Genomic DNA, 15,542 nt, shown 5'->3' with positions numbered 1-15,542 from the left:
AGAAGAGTATATTGTATCCTTTCAGCATTACATTAGTAAACACAGAAACTTTAATTGGGTTCTAAATATGTCCGAAACTTTAGAAGTACCTGTGTTGCTTTTTCATCACTCTACAGATGAAATTTTTGGTATTACATGTTTTTAAATAGAAAGCAGTCTCTTAACATTCCACCTAGTCCTTAGAGAGTATGACAGTGGAATTAGGACAACAGAAAAGCTGAGAGAGTTTTTTTTTCTTGTTACAAAAGCTTTTATGTTATAAAAGCTTTTATGTTGCTATTAATATTCCTTTGAACAATGTAGACCTTGGCAGTAAGATTTTTTGGCGTGAGCCTGAACTGGTAACAGACTAAAGGTGGTAAACTATGCAGATTCTGAACTTGTTTTGTGATGAGTGCAGTAAGAAATTTCCAGCAAGGAACTGTGAATAATTTGTAAGTTATTTCATCTTGTTGGTTCCTGATGGATGGATGGTAAGCGGGGAGTGTGAGACTGATGTGTGTTGGGATGTCGGGTGAATAGGGCTGCTTCAGTGTGTTTAGGAACTGACAAGCCAAAATAATAAATGCTGACAGGTGAAGGTAATAACAATGGTTATCCTAATACAGTGACACCTGTCAAGGGGTGAGTAAAATCCAAAATTTTACATTTGTTATCAACACCTCTTCTTTTGTTGTGTGTCTGAGCAGAAAGTAAAGGGACATTTTCTAAAGACAGAAATAGGCAAAAACAATCGGGTCTCAGAGTCTCTTTAGGGCTATATTCACACTGACCATGAAGTTTAGTGCAGTTAACGCTTCCTCATCATCATTATTATTATTATTGTTGAACAGGATTTATATAGCGCCAACATATTACGCAGCGCAGTACAATAAATAGGGGTTGCAAATGACAGATACAGACAGTGACACAGGAGGAGGAGAGGACCCCCCCGAAGAGCTTACAATCTAGGAGGTGGGGGAAGTATCATACAATAGGAGGGGGGATATGTAGTGGTGGGAAGATGGGTAGGAAAGTTTCAAAAAATGGGCTTTGAGTGCTCCTTTAAATGAGCAGAAAGTAGAAGCAAGCCGAATAGGACGAGGAAGACCATTCCAGAGTTGGGGCAGCTCTAGAAAAGTCTTGGAGCCTTGCATGTGACGAGTTAATGAGTGAGGAAGTCATTAGTAGGTCATTGGAGCAGCCCAATAGAGAATGAATAGTGGTGTGGTAGTGAGCTATGCCATTGCCACTTACTGTTGCCAGGTGTCAAATGTGCAGAAGTTGAATCTAGAGGAACCAGCTCTGAGGTGCGAGTGACCAAGGGCCTGGCACGGTGCCGGCATCCAGGAGTCACGCTGGACTGCTTGAGCGGGAGGCAAGTCTGAATCTGCTATAAATGCGATTTTTATCATTTAGGACCAGGAAGGAAAATCGGGGCATACATGTATTTGTGTGATTGTCAGAAGAAGTAATCACTTGGATATTGCAGTCATATCGAAAATTAATTGATAAGTTTATCACTTTTTCAACCATTTCAGTTGTTTAAATAAAGATGAATATTATTCATCATAATTGCAATGTTTTTTAAGAGAATTACTTTTCAGTTGATGTTTACCTTGTGATGCAAGTGATCGGATTAATACAGGCAAATTTACTATTTTAATGGCATTGAATAATAGCCATGCTGTTGATGATCAATAATGCGCATTGAACATAAAAAAAAAAAAAAAAATAATGGACATTTTACCAGCGCCCTGCAGTTATCATTTTGTCCAATTTTCGACAGTCTCCCCCCACTTTAGACCCTTTTGATTTGAGGGTCAGCAGACTCACAACAAAATTTAAAGGTTTACTAGGCCTATTGTGTTTTAACATAATCATCAAAAGCATTTTAAAATAGAAAAAGGAACACCCTGACAATGGAAACCTCTAATTTTCTAATTAGTCATTTCCTGTTGTCTCCACAATGAAGACATCTTTCCTCCATGTTGTCAATGAGGTCATCTCATTACACCAAGCTAAGTGAGATTAGCTTCTAAGTTTCATGCAGGAGGTGAAGTTTGTAAGGGAGGAGGCAGGGCCATTCCTCTTCCAGTGGAATAGTTGTGTCTGGAAAGACATGGGAGACATCTGTTACATAATTACATCTTGTACCATATGTGGAGTTCATATGAGTTTATCTTAAGTTTTCATTTTTCTACAGCACAGTAAACTTTGCTTAACTTGCACTAGACTTTACAGCTGTCAGATTTAATTAACCTAGAAACTTGTTACCTGTCACATTTGCGGTGCAGATGTTTGGACGTTTTTAAAGGGTCAGCCCATCCAAAAGAGAAATATCCGTTGTGGGTGGTTGTCCATGGGGAGAAACCTTGCTTTAAGATTAGTATCATATATGGAATCATGTATCTTTCGGTATATGCAAAACAAGATAAATGCAGTTATGATAATACAAATACGCCACATCTGATAGCCTTAGAGTCCATCCAGGATTCATTTTTCATTGGTAAATCTGGAGAGTTGAACCACCTGGAAATTTGTTATATCTCCTGGGGCCTCTGTTGAGGAGAGCTCTGCACACATTGGTTATAGTAAGTGGATTCCCACTCCTCGTTCTAGATTTTTAATAATTTTTTGTCATGTATAATTCAAAGCTATCCAAACCAATTGCCTTTAGCCTGATTGATTTTTAATTTGATTGATATGTTTGATTTGAGGCATATAAGGACATATAAAAATCCCAAAGCCCAGTCAGCCAACCATGCCTCAATTAACACATAGGTTGCCACAAGATCTTTCCTATAGCATACGTTATTTTTTTGGGTAGACAATCCTTTAAAGTGAGAATATATCATTGAAGAAAAAGAAGAAGACGAGAGAGGAAAAGGGGGCTCTTTTTAGGGCACTGAAACAAGGGATATAGTATAATACTACTATTGTAGTATTATTTATTCTGTGTATATGATAATATACTATGGTTAGTTGTTGTTTACTATCACGATTGTCATGTATTATCACTGTATCAACCCATTATCCATGTGTTATTTAATGTTATATGATCTCTATAGTCCCAGAGTTGTTATCCAACGATTCCCTGATGAAGCTCACTATGGGCGAAACGCGTCTGGTAAAGGACACAGTAAAACACCCTTATTCAATCTATATGGATAAACGGGAACTTTTCTGTTTGCGAACACCCTTCAAAATTTGCTTTTATATTGCTGTTTAAGTGTTCACTACCCCTTGAATTGTTAAATGCTTTTAAGAAAATGTTCAATAAAATGTAGTTTTATTATAATATTTCCCTTGTTTCAGTGCCTCTCTCCTTTTTATTATGCTTCTGAGCTGGGCTTGGCACTACATGTTTCTCTTGAGAGACTCAAAAGTTTAGGGTGCATTACCTTTCTCTTCTTCATTGGTAATTATCATTGCAGAAAAAGAATCCCTTCCAGGTAAACTTTGTTTGGATTTTAGTAAAAGGGTCATGCAGGTTCTTACCTGCTTTTGTTCTGTGCATACTTTTGTGGACATTGGAAGAACTTTCTAATACCGATGCTTAGTAAGAGGGCAGCTGTAGTTACGGAATCCTTTTTTACATGCAAGATTATTAGAAAATACTCTCACTGACCACTTTATTAGGTACACTTTGTTGGTACTTGGTCAGACCTGCAGTGATTCTTCATGACATAGATTTAACAAGGTGCTGGAAACGTCTCTCAGGGATTGTTTCCCATATTGATATGATGACATAGTTGGTACAGATTTGACAGTTGCACATCCATAATGTGAATGTCTCATTCCACCATATTCCAGAGGTTTACTGTTGGATTGAGATTTGGTGACTGTGGAGGCTATTTGAGTACAGTAAACTCAGTGGCCTTGATTTATTAAAGTTCTCCAAGGCTGGAGAGATTACACTTCCAGGTTACTATTCCAGGTAATAATACACTTTACTATTCCAGGTTTGCTGGATCACCCAGCTTCACTGATAAAAGTGTATTCTCTCCAGCCTTGGAGAACTTTAATAAATCAAGGCCATTGTCAGGTTCAAGAAACCAGTTTGAGATAAATTCAACCTGACGTGACATGTTATTTTGCTGAAAGTAGCAATCAGAAGATGGGTATGTTGTGGTCAGCAACAATGATATGGTAGGTTGTGGCATTTAAACAATGCTCAATTATTACTAAGGGCCCAAAGTGTGCCAAGAAAATATTCCCCACACCATTACACCTCCATCAACCTGAACCATTACTACAAGGCAGAATAGATCCATGCATTCATTTTTATGATGTCAAATTCTGGTTCTACCATCTAAAAATTGCAACAGAAATTAGAACTCCTTAGACCATATCTATTCTTATGTTGTCCAATTTTAGTTAGCAGTGCAATTTGTAGCCTCAGATGGGTGTTGTTAGCTGACTGGAGTGGCACCGGGTCTGGTCTTCTGCTGCTGTAGCCCAACTGCTTCAAGGTTTTGGCATGTTCAGTGTTCAGAGATGCTCTTCTGCACACCTTAGTTGTAACAAATAGTTATTTGTTACTGTTTTCTTTCCGTCAACTCAAACCAGTTTGGCCATTCTCCTCTGATCCCTGGCACTAACAGGGCATTTTCGCAGAGGGCTGCTCAATGGATATTTCCTCTTTTTTGGGCCATGCGCTATAAACCCTAAGAATGGTTGTGAGAAAATCCGAGCAGATCAGCATTTTCTGAAATCCTCAGACCGGCCCACCTGTCACCAACAACCATTCTACATTCAAAGTCACCTAAATATTCTTCACTCCCTATTCTTATGCTTGGTTTAGCAAGTCATCTTAACAATGTCTACATCTACTCTACACTTAGGATGGGATTGGTGGTTTAGATGTTTGTGTTAACAAGCAGTTGAACAGGTCTAATAAAGTAGTCTTTGTTTTGTATATTTTAATGTACAGTAGAGCTTTTCCTAAAAATATTTTTGCAGATCTCACTTCATCACAAAAAAAAATTTAAAAATAAAACTGGTAGTCCCTCAATATGGTCTGAGAAACTGTGCCACACGAACACGTAAGAGACCCCTCCAACATTCATTGTGTTAGGAATATCTTTCACATTAGCAGTTTTCTGAGCAGTTTTCAGCTGGCTCCTTACATGACCACCATATCAAAATATGTTCTAGGATTACAGGCCAGTGCAGGATGTTAACTATCTGTAAACACAAGACCAAGTTAAAAGGTCATTGCTGTGTCTTTATGATCACCAGGACCTCTATAACATCCAAGCTAATTGCTTTGGGAAAAGTGATTCCTGGAAGATTCTTTTCCAGGTCATTGGTGAACTATAAAACATCCTGTTTATGTTCATGTGCTGAGAATTCCATAAGGAAGCCGGCAGTACTGTATATAGGGCTAGAAGAGGACTGCAAGCTTCAATCCAGCTGAGTTCTTTCCCAGTGCTTGAGAACGGGTGTGGAGGAATGCTGCTGTGACCCCATTAACATAAACATGATTCCCCATATGTGCTTGTGGATGGACTTGTGACTTAAATACTGAGTCTAAAACCTAGTTCATTTGGTAAAAGAAAAATTTTTACTAGTTGAAACAAAAAGGATGCTAGAACAGGTACCCTTTAAGGTCAGTGTTCCATCAGTAGCCATCCAAAAACAGCTGGGTGGTTACTGAAAAGTGCCAGGTGGTCCGCCCAGCTAAAAGGGGCTGGGGGGAACACTGAAGGTGTAGCAAAACTTCCATTGCTGACATTCCAAAAATGTCAATTGATTAGCATTTTCCCGAAAACAGCCCATATCTATATTTGATCAGTAATTCTGAAAGTTTTAAAGCCATGTTCTTTCAATTGTCCTGAAGATATTCACTGCCTAAAAAGTTCAAACCCCATCAGTTTAAAGCAGAATGCTCTTGTACACAATTTTCAACATAACTGGTGTCCCAATTAGACCGTATCATTTATTTTTCTCCTGGAAACTCAGAATTGTGGAAATCCAACAGCCAGCAGCCAATAAAAATACCTTTGAGCTATTTATTTTAGAAGCCTGGTTGCTGAAATATAAGGTAGGTAGTATTCCCATTGGCTGGGGGTTGTTTGCAAACTTGCCAAAACCAAGTTGTGAGATCTTGAGTTCATTCTTAGTGGATAGGTTTTTGCTGTGTGTTATGGGCAGTATACACCGCCAATACCTGCACATAATAAGCATATAAGCATGTGACATTTGGTGACTAGGTAATCGGTTTTCATGGGTGATTTGTAATCTATTTGTGAATGTTCTCTAGCTCTGATTGAAAAATCTCCAGCATTTCCCAGAGTCAGAGAGACTAATTAGTTTTTCGTAATGCACAAAATTGGAGATAATTGCAGAGTTACTACATTTCTATTACAAATGTATTCTTTGTTGCATAACTTCTCTTGGTGTAATAGTGACTCAGCCTGATGTTATTGATGACTCATAACTTTAATATGTCATTTATCTAAAATAAAAAGAGGTTCATTTTACCTCCCATAAGTCATTAACACCCGTTTCCCTAAAGCTGCCTTCATAGTTTAAAGTTAACTCTTTCCTTTAGGTTTAGGAAAATAAAATAATGGATTTTTTATTTTTTGTGGCCCACCCCAGCCAAACAGAATTCATTGTGCCAGTGCAAGGTGCATTCTGGTATGGGCACCGCACTCTGTAATATCAGTGCTTTACTCATTGCCATTTTAATTGAATGCACTTTAGAAAGAAATTCAATAGACATCTGTAATAGCTTAGAATATGATATTCAAAAATATGTTCTTGTCCAAGGACCTTTTGGTGGGTCTCTATTAGCACTACAAAAAAGCCCTATTGGATATTCCTAAACCCTAGTAGTTTATTCTCTATTTCTGCGCTGGCATCAGTTGGATCTCCAATCACTTTAGATCTCAGTGAAAATGGTAACCAAAATAAACATGGAGGATGAAACTTCACAGTGGATACAAAGTAATCAAAACTTGACAGAGGTTTTCAGCTTTCATGATTCAAAAAATGTCTGCACCAACACCTCAACATGTCCAATCAATCCAAAGCTGTCATCTTCTCTACATCCTCTTTGCCACAGGATATCCTTGGTCTTTTGAGTCGAATGATGCTCATTGCCACGCAGGACGACAGGGCATCACCTTACATTCACAAGGTATTGGATGGTCTCATTGATGGTCACTGAGGACTCTGTGAATTTAGGACAACAGGGCATCACCCTTCATTCACATGGTATAAATGGTCATCACACAAATGAACATCTAAGCATCAGGTTCACCCTGTCTGATTTGGTTGGATTCACCAAGATTGTTTTGGATGACAAGGTCCTCTCCTCCTCCTGTGTCACTGTCTGTATCTGTCATTTGCAAACCCTATTTATTGTACAGCGCTAAGTAATATGTTGGCGCTATATAAATCCTGTTCAACAACAATAATAATAATAATGACAAGGCTTGTTGTGTGTCTATATAGAGCTTTTCTAAATAGCCGTATAGAATGTGATCTTCTAGCTTTACCTTTCCCTTTCCCTTTCCCTAAAAGTCAAGCCTATATAAAAACATTGAAAATCAGGTACTTCTACTTGATGTTTTCAAAAATACGGAACATTTTATGACATTTTATAATGGCTGCATAGCTTGATTAAATGGTGATCTTTCCCATCTGGCTGCAGGTGGATTTAAGTCTGCGGTCGCCAACCATTGGTCCTCTGAAATATTACTCTTACCTTTACCATTACACATACAATTACCCTCACACAATCCCCTTCCCTGGCACACTCACCTACTTTCTGCATACTTATTCATTCATTCACTTCTCCCTCCACGTTTTCCTCCTCTTTTTCTTCTCAGTCATTATCATCATTTTCCATCCCTCTATCTCTTCCAATCATTCTTTAGTTCCACACCCTCAATACTTTCTTACATACTACCTTTTCCATATTTAATCGTCACACATCCTAACATTCGTTTATTAAGGACCCCCCCTTTTCACCCCCATGGACTTGCGGGGAGCACTGCCTCTGACCTTCTCCTGACCCCGCTGATCATGTCCCCCATATGGACACAACTTTTGTTGCACCCACAGCTCTGCACTACTGTCCCCCAGGATGTTTAGCAAGCAGGTCTGACCCTGTGATGGGAGAGTAGACAGGTTTTGGCATCATGACGTCACTCTGGGGGAAGTTTCTTCCCCTTTAAGTGACACACAACTCCTCGCTCATGCGCATGTATTTGTCTACAATATTTTAAATTATACCTGTCCATGAGGTCCAAAATTTTGACGACTACTGATTTAAAATTTATCTAAAACCACAACTTTTTATAGATGCCACATAAAACCGTATAGAAGATCTAGAACATAGTACGATGAAAGTTAAAATCATGCAATGATTTCCTCTGATTTTTGAGTTATTTCCTCTCATTTCCTGTTGTGCCATAAGGTCAGTATGTAATAAGGAATCTCCCCAATTGGTCACAGACGTGAAAAAAAAATGATGAGAGTTTTAATCATTCCCTACTCAATCCAAATATCTTTGTATAAAAATAATTCCAGAATACAGATTGACTATGTGACACATAATTTCCTAAAAGTTGATTTTCAGTATTATAGTGAGTTGTAGTTTTTCAGTTTTATGAGTTCTTCCCTGTTCTGTCCTTCTGTGTTCATTAGATAAAACTTTCGGCTCCAGTTAGATATTATTCCCACTTAATCCGCCCAGCACTGCTTTCATAGTGGCCGTCTTATAAATGTGACTTTTCAGTTGTTAATTAAGCTTTGTGATTCATGTCTTTGATGTATTTTCTGCCGTTTTTTTATGTTGCCAGCAGCTAGAACTATATTTCATAGCAGAATTAATAAGTTTCATCTTGCAGAATTTACATGAAATTTAGAAGATGTACACTGAGGACAAGGACAGCTTTAACAAAGGTTCTCTGTTTGTATCTGATCATGGGGGTGGGATAGTAATACAGCAGAGTTGCCTGGTTTTAAATACTACTTTGGTATAAATGTAAATTAAGCCCTGGCTATAGTAGACCAATCTAGCCTATTGCCTTTTTTGGTGATCTGGGACCCCCTTGTTTCCCCTGTAGGAGATGGATTGCCAGACACACCCACTGAGTACTCCTTGTTGCCTCCAGCATATCTTTAGTAGCCCTGGTGTATAAAACAGTACTTTCCAACACTCACCAATCATAATCATACCTTACCTAGAATTTGACTGCTGGTACATTGGGTATTCTTTCTGACCAGCATAAATGTAATATCTCTACATAACTTTGGCATGAAACTTGCTCCCTGCTGGCTGCAAGTGGTAAATATGATATTTTCTATTTTATTCAGTTTTTTCAAAGAAATACGTTATTAGCAAAAGTAGTGGAAATGATGATATAGGAAAGGAAATAAAACAAAATCTCAACTGGACACAGTATAAAAATAATTCTACTATATCCAAAACTAATATAGTGGTGTATAGTTGTGTATTTAGTGGTTAGGCTACTAATTTAAATGTAACTAATATACAGTATATACAGATATTAAAAGGGGGCAAGCAGGACTTATATGCATTTTTGGCCAGGTTAGTCTGTAATGTAAACTCAGGATATATGCAAAATGTTGCAGATTACCTGTCCTTAGATGTGACAGCTGCATTAGTTGCATTGGGCTGCATTATCAACTTCCTAGGGTGATGACGCTTCCTCAATATACCATATCTATGGAGTAGCGGCATTATGGCTCCTGGACAAGAAGTGTTTTAGGACTTTACAACACCATTCTTCTCTTTAAATTTTCTTTTAAATGGATTGTTTTGGACCTAGGTGCATAGCCTGATTATGGCTGATTAGTGCAGGACAGGTGATTTGAAAATATCGGCAGCTCCATGACAAAAATGGTGTCCAACAACCATCTGGGAAGGTTCCTAGTAAAGGCATAGCAACTAAAATCTCTTGCAACAAACTAAAGCTTCCTCTTGCTATGTTTTTATTGCTCTACATTTTGCAGAAATCACTCTAAAAGGACAGTGACCTCATTCCCAGTGATGTATGATTTTATTTTGTTCTTTTTAGGTGCATCCTAATAATATTTGGGAAGGGACAGGCCCCAGACTCTATAGGCGGACCTTCTATTGTCATGGAAGGTCCTCCTTATGCTGCCTATATCTCTGAATCTACAATACCTTTTTACATGTGGCATTCACACACGGTACCCTCTGCATAACAATTTTGTAAACATATACTGCTTTATATTTAATGAACTTGTATGCGATCAGCAGTTCTCTATATAGTTACAAAAACATCCTCCTTACAGATTTAGGATATAGCAATGTAAAGATCTGCTCCTCTGCTGCAGAGATCACTGGAGCTCTGGAGGAGAAGAATGAAATGTAAAAGTCTTGTTAGCACATGGTTAAGTATTTTCAGCTTGGTTTAAAATTTTAATGCTGGTCCCCAGCTGTGGAGGAATTATTGATGTCAGCTGAGAAAACGCTCGCCGCGTTCTTGGGGACGATCCCTGCGGTACGCAGTAGAGAGAGCTTTACTCTTTTTTTGCCTGTGTGGTGCCAGAGAAAGTCTGCTGTTAACATTGAGATGATCCTACCGTGTGGAGTTATGAGCGGCAGGGCTGTGCTACTCAGTGAAGTATAGCTAATCTTATGAAATTGTAGAGATTGGATACAGCAGGTCATCTGAGGTCAAAGAGAATAAAAGTCATACGCACCCTAGTTGTAGCGTTGCGTATTTTTTGATTTGTAAAAGGCACATGCTCAATAAAAACCCAAATCAAGCCACTTTTTTAGTTTTTGGGTATTATTATTATTATTATTAAACAGGATTTATATAGCAGATTAGAGAAAGATAGAATCTACCAGATATTTAGAGATGTAATGCAAAATATTAGACGTTCTACTGGCCCACTTGGAGTATTGATCAATAGTTTGCTATATGGGAGGAAAAGTGCCAAATAGAGGTTTGTACCTAAAAAATAAATGGGGGGGAAAATGCCAGAAAGGAGTTATGTGAAGTACAAAATAAATTTAATCCAGAATATACAGACAGTGAAAAAGCCAACGTGCTTTGGGGGTTTTTGAGGTCTCGGTTCATTGGGGCTTAGTAGAAATTCAGACCGCTTTAAGCTGAGCACTTCTGAGTTCATTCAGCCTAGATTTGATGTTTGGGAAGTCCTTTGTCGCCGCCATTCTTCTGCCTCAATCCTTTTGTATCTGTCCTAGGCTTTCAAAGGAGCCCAATAGGATTGGGGACAGAATGGATATTGCAGGACCAAAAACAAAACTCTGGGCAGTGTAAGTACAACCTTGTACCGACATGGGATTTCTGTCGCTGGAGATGATCTTTCGTGGCAGGAGAACCAGAGCACAACTCTGTACAGTTCAGTTAATTGAAGAAGAGACTGGGGGGACAAACAAAAGACACCCCCCTGCACTCTTCTTCATAAGATAGTAAAGTGGTCATACCTGTGATGGACAGGTGAGTTGAACAATGTCGGGGGATGAGGCAGCCGCAACTATTCGCCTCAGGTGACAATCATCTAGTGCAGTGGTCGCCAACCTTTCTGGACCCACGGACCATTAAATTTACCAGCTTCGGATCGCGCATGCACGAGGAACAGTGTGCCGCTCAAAGGGGAAGAAACTTCCCCCATAGTGATGTCATGATGCCAGAACCCCCACCCACTCTCGCTTGCTACCTAAGTCTGTGATCCATACAGGAGACATAATCCAGGGCTCTGCGCCCTCCCAGCGGGTACCCTCTCCTGACGACTGCTGATCTAGTGTGTGCACATAGCTTAAGTGAGGCTTGTGGAGGATACAATCTGTTCCAACTCTGTAAGGCCCACATACAATCGTAAAGAGAGCTACAGACCCTTCTAGGGAGAGGCCAGTCCACTGAGTCCCCAATATAAAAACAAATCAAATCCCAATACATTTTTTTAAATCAAAAATTGCATAAGATCATCTTGGTAATATAAACATTTTTTGTCTGCTCTCTATAAATTATTCTGCCGTAGGGAAGGTCTATAAACTTTTGCTCCTATTGATGGGAGGTAGGAATGCCCACTTCTATACTGATTACACAAACACAACAACACAGCCATAACAAGAGTGTTAATCTTATTGTGTGGACTCTTTATCTCGCAGAGGAGATTAGTGTCTCTCACAGGGGCCACGCTATTTTATTTTTAGGTTCGTCCTCTGGCTTTCAGCAAAATAGCCTGGTAAATATGTTGTATTCTGTACGCTGAATGGAAAAAACATTTAGCCCGAGGTGCACTGTGCTGACAAAGAACTTTCTGATATGCTGGTTTAAGCTTTGAGTTTGTGTGGGGTTTGCTTTTGGTCAGTGCTTTTTATTTGTTATCAATAAATCCCCTCTGTCAAAGCCTTATTCTTTGCTGAACTCATGGCCTGTTTAAGCAATTTGGTGGTGTGTCACATTTATATTATATGCAGAGTTCATGGCGAACCATCTATAAGTCTATGGCTTAGCTTCAATTGATGACTATATATTATCACATTTAGCTTCATGACAAACATAAATGGAATGTTAAACATTACCAGCAAAGTTACATAGTTATTGGTTAATAATATAGGAAGCTTTTTTTTTCCGAAGGTAACCATTATACTGCAGTTGAAAAAAAAAGTTCGACCCTTGGTACAAGGAACAAGTGCTTTCCTCAATTGAATTATTTTTACCATCTCCTTAAAAGTGAGAAGAAGAGATTAAAGCGTGTATAATCACATTTCTTTACATCCTTTGTAGGCTGCAGTTGAGAACTATTGATTCGGCTGTTGGGTAGCAATTGACAGTGGGGGTTGCTTTTTTTTTTTTTAACCGGCTGGACACTTATTTATAGAAATATAACATGACTTTATCAATGGGAAACTTTTCCATGGAGACTCCAGTAATTGAGAGGATACAGCATACATATTTCTCAGGACTGGAGTTATGGAATGGCATTTTTTTTTTTTTTTGTGCTGGGTATCCATTGATGATGTTCTCTGTTATACAGTTCTATCATCATTTTACCTGCTTGCTACCGATCTCCTTCTAATTACTAATATTGATATATACAGATCTTATCACTTACCATGATGGTGTCTCATTTTATTCTAAACCATTCTCAACCAGTGTTGGTAAAACTCCTGGGTCCCCCCCCGGAAGTTTGCTAGGGGTTTCTTAAATTGTGGCTGATTGATCTCCAGAACAGTCTCCCAACCTATATCAACTATATTGTGACTGTCTTCCATATACCCCTGAAATGCGAAACGCGTTTGACTACAAACTTTTATAGTGCATTTACACATAGATGAAGATTGTATAGTTGATAAGTCCTGGACAAAAGGTTTATAATGGGCCTTGGACAGAACTTCTTACCCTTGTATCTTTCATGTTGCAATATTCACAATACATTAGTATTATTTCTCAGCAAAAAAAAAAAAAACTTCTTTCCTCTCCTTATTTTTGTTATTTATCATTTATACTAAAGAGTAGCTATCCTAAGGGGTTATTATTTACATTGGCCACTGATTTATGAGGGGGTGCTGAGAAGTTCCTGGCTTTACCTCCTTCCAAATGAAATTAAAAAATTACTGTGGGGGCAATATCTTAGTATGAAACCGTGCAAATATCACTGATGTTTTTATTTTTTTATTTATTTATTTTTTAGTGAGAAGCTGTGATGGCAGAGGCACAAGCAAGTTTCATGTCGTTGGAGTTACGGCCTGTCATGAATTTTTTGTTTCTTCAGAAAAATGAAGGACACTTTTCCCCAAGTGTTTGTGACATCTCAGTGTGAATGTCCTTTGCTGACTTTCCCTGGAGAAACAAAAACTTCATGACGACCCGTAACTCCAACGACATGAAACGTGCTTGTGCCTCTGCCATCACAGCTTCTCACTAAAATAAAACCAGTTTTAAGAATCACAAAGACCTAATATTTGCACAGTTACATACTAAGATATTAGACTGTCATATACCCCACATTCATTTTTCTATTTCATCTGGAAGGGGGCAAAGCCAGGACCTTCTCAGTACCCCCTCGTAAGGGCCTTTTTCCCCAACTGACTCTTAACAAACTTTGTTTTAGCAGGGTCTCTTCAAGAACTCAACAAACGTTCCTCAAGGGTAAAAAGCATGAGAAATGCAGTTCCAAACTTTTTCATTGCTTTGTTTTGAAATTTCTCTATCCTCTATTTTTTAGGTAGCAGCAGTACCATCCTGGTCCCCATGGAGTGGTGGATGTAGCCACTTTTGTGTGTGAGATCTTTACATGGCATTACTAGCTATAGAGGGTGGTGCCTCGTATTCGCTGTTCATTCCAAAACTTTCAGTTAGGTTAATTAGCCTTACCCCAAAATTGACCTTAGACTGTATTAAAGACATATGACTATGGTAGGGACATTAGATTGTGAGCCACTTTGACGGACAGCTAGTCACATGTCTATAGACTTTGTACAGTGCTGTGTAATATGTTGGCCCTATATAAATACTGTGTAATAATATTAGCTGGTGCTAGCAGTCATACAACATGTGGTTCAGATGATAGATGTCATGTGACTACTCACCAACCCAGAAGTTAGGATAAGTTATTAAACCCTCAAGAAGAATCCACCACTTGTACAGACAAGTCTTAGCACTATATTAAATGAAGAAAAAAAAATAAAATTATAAGAAAAAAATAGCGCATTCTTTTGATTTACTAAAGGCTGTTCACCTAGCAAAGTGAATTATCTACTTGCAAGGGATACTTCACTTAGCTTAGTGAATGAAGTGAAGCTCTAATGACTTCAATCATCCATTCATGTGGAAGCAAAAATCTTACAGGCAAGACAGGTTATTGCAGAAGGGAAAATGATCTGTCCCTTCCTTCAATAATTACAAGTTTGATCATGTTTCCTAAAAGTGAAAGTAATTAAGTGAAAGTAAAGTTCTGCTTAAAAGTGAATGTAAAACCAAAATCTGTTTTACATTCTTTGGTATTGTGATTTGTTGCACTTCCTTTTGACTTAAGAAGTTTCATCCCTGGGGACTGTCAACGTGTGATACCTCATTTCGATCCATTGCTGCCCTGGACTTTCCAAAACTGAAACCTGCTCAGTAATAATAAACCTGTACTGAAAAACATGTTTAAGCTGCCATTGCTGATGATGATCTAGGTATTCAAGCTGCCTGGCTGTTTCTGGCTTCTTTGTTTTCACTGACCTAGAAAAAGCAGGCGGATGAAGTCAGAGATTCTGATTTAGATATTTCTCTAGATCTATACCTAAAAAATACTATTAAAGCCAATGACATGTTTAACAAAAAAGGGCGTCAGTCGCAGTCTCCAAATTTCTGTCTGTGCAGGTTTATTTTAAAGCAAAATTATTAAATCTGGCAGGCTAACAAACCAGACATAAATATTTAGGAGAGATGTTAAGAGGTGCCTACTTCTTGAGCTTTCCAGCAGCCATGCCACGTCGTTCCATGTCTTTCTGACCAGTTGAGATATATGCATGGGGAGGGGGAAGGTTAGTAGCCATTATATATGGCTGCCAATTGACATTCAGGCAT

At 38.6% G+C, this 15,542-nt stretch overlaps 1 protein-coding gene across 4 annotated transcripts in view; it reads left to right on the top strand.

Annotated features, from left to right (window-relative positions):
• Positions 1-15,542, top strand: part of PDZD2 (PDZ domain containing 2) — a 211,405-nt gene that overhangs the window by 85,246 nt on the left and 110,617 nt on the right. The gene's annotated exons all lie outside the window — the stretch shown is intronic.

The sequence above is a fragment of the Pyxicephalus adspersus genome, chromosome 6 (genome assembly GCF_032062135.1).
Source record: "Pyxicephalus adspersus chromosome 6, UCB_Pads_2.0, whole genome shotgun sequence".
NCBI classification, from domain to species: domain Eukaryota; kingdom Metazoa; phylum Chordata; class Amphibia; order Anura; family Pyxicephalidae; genus Pyxicephalus; species Pyxicephalus adspersus.
This window is presented reverse-complemented; position numbering and strand designations above follow the sequence as displayed.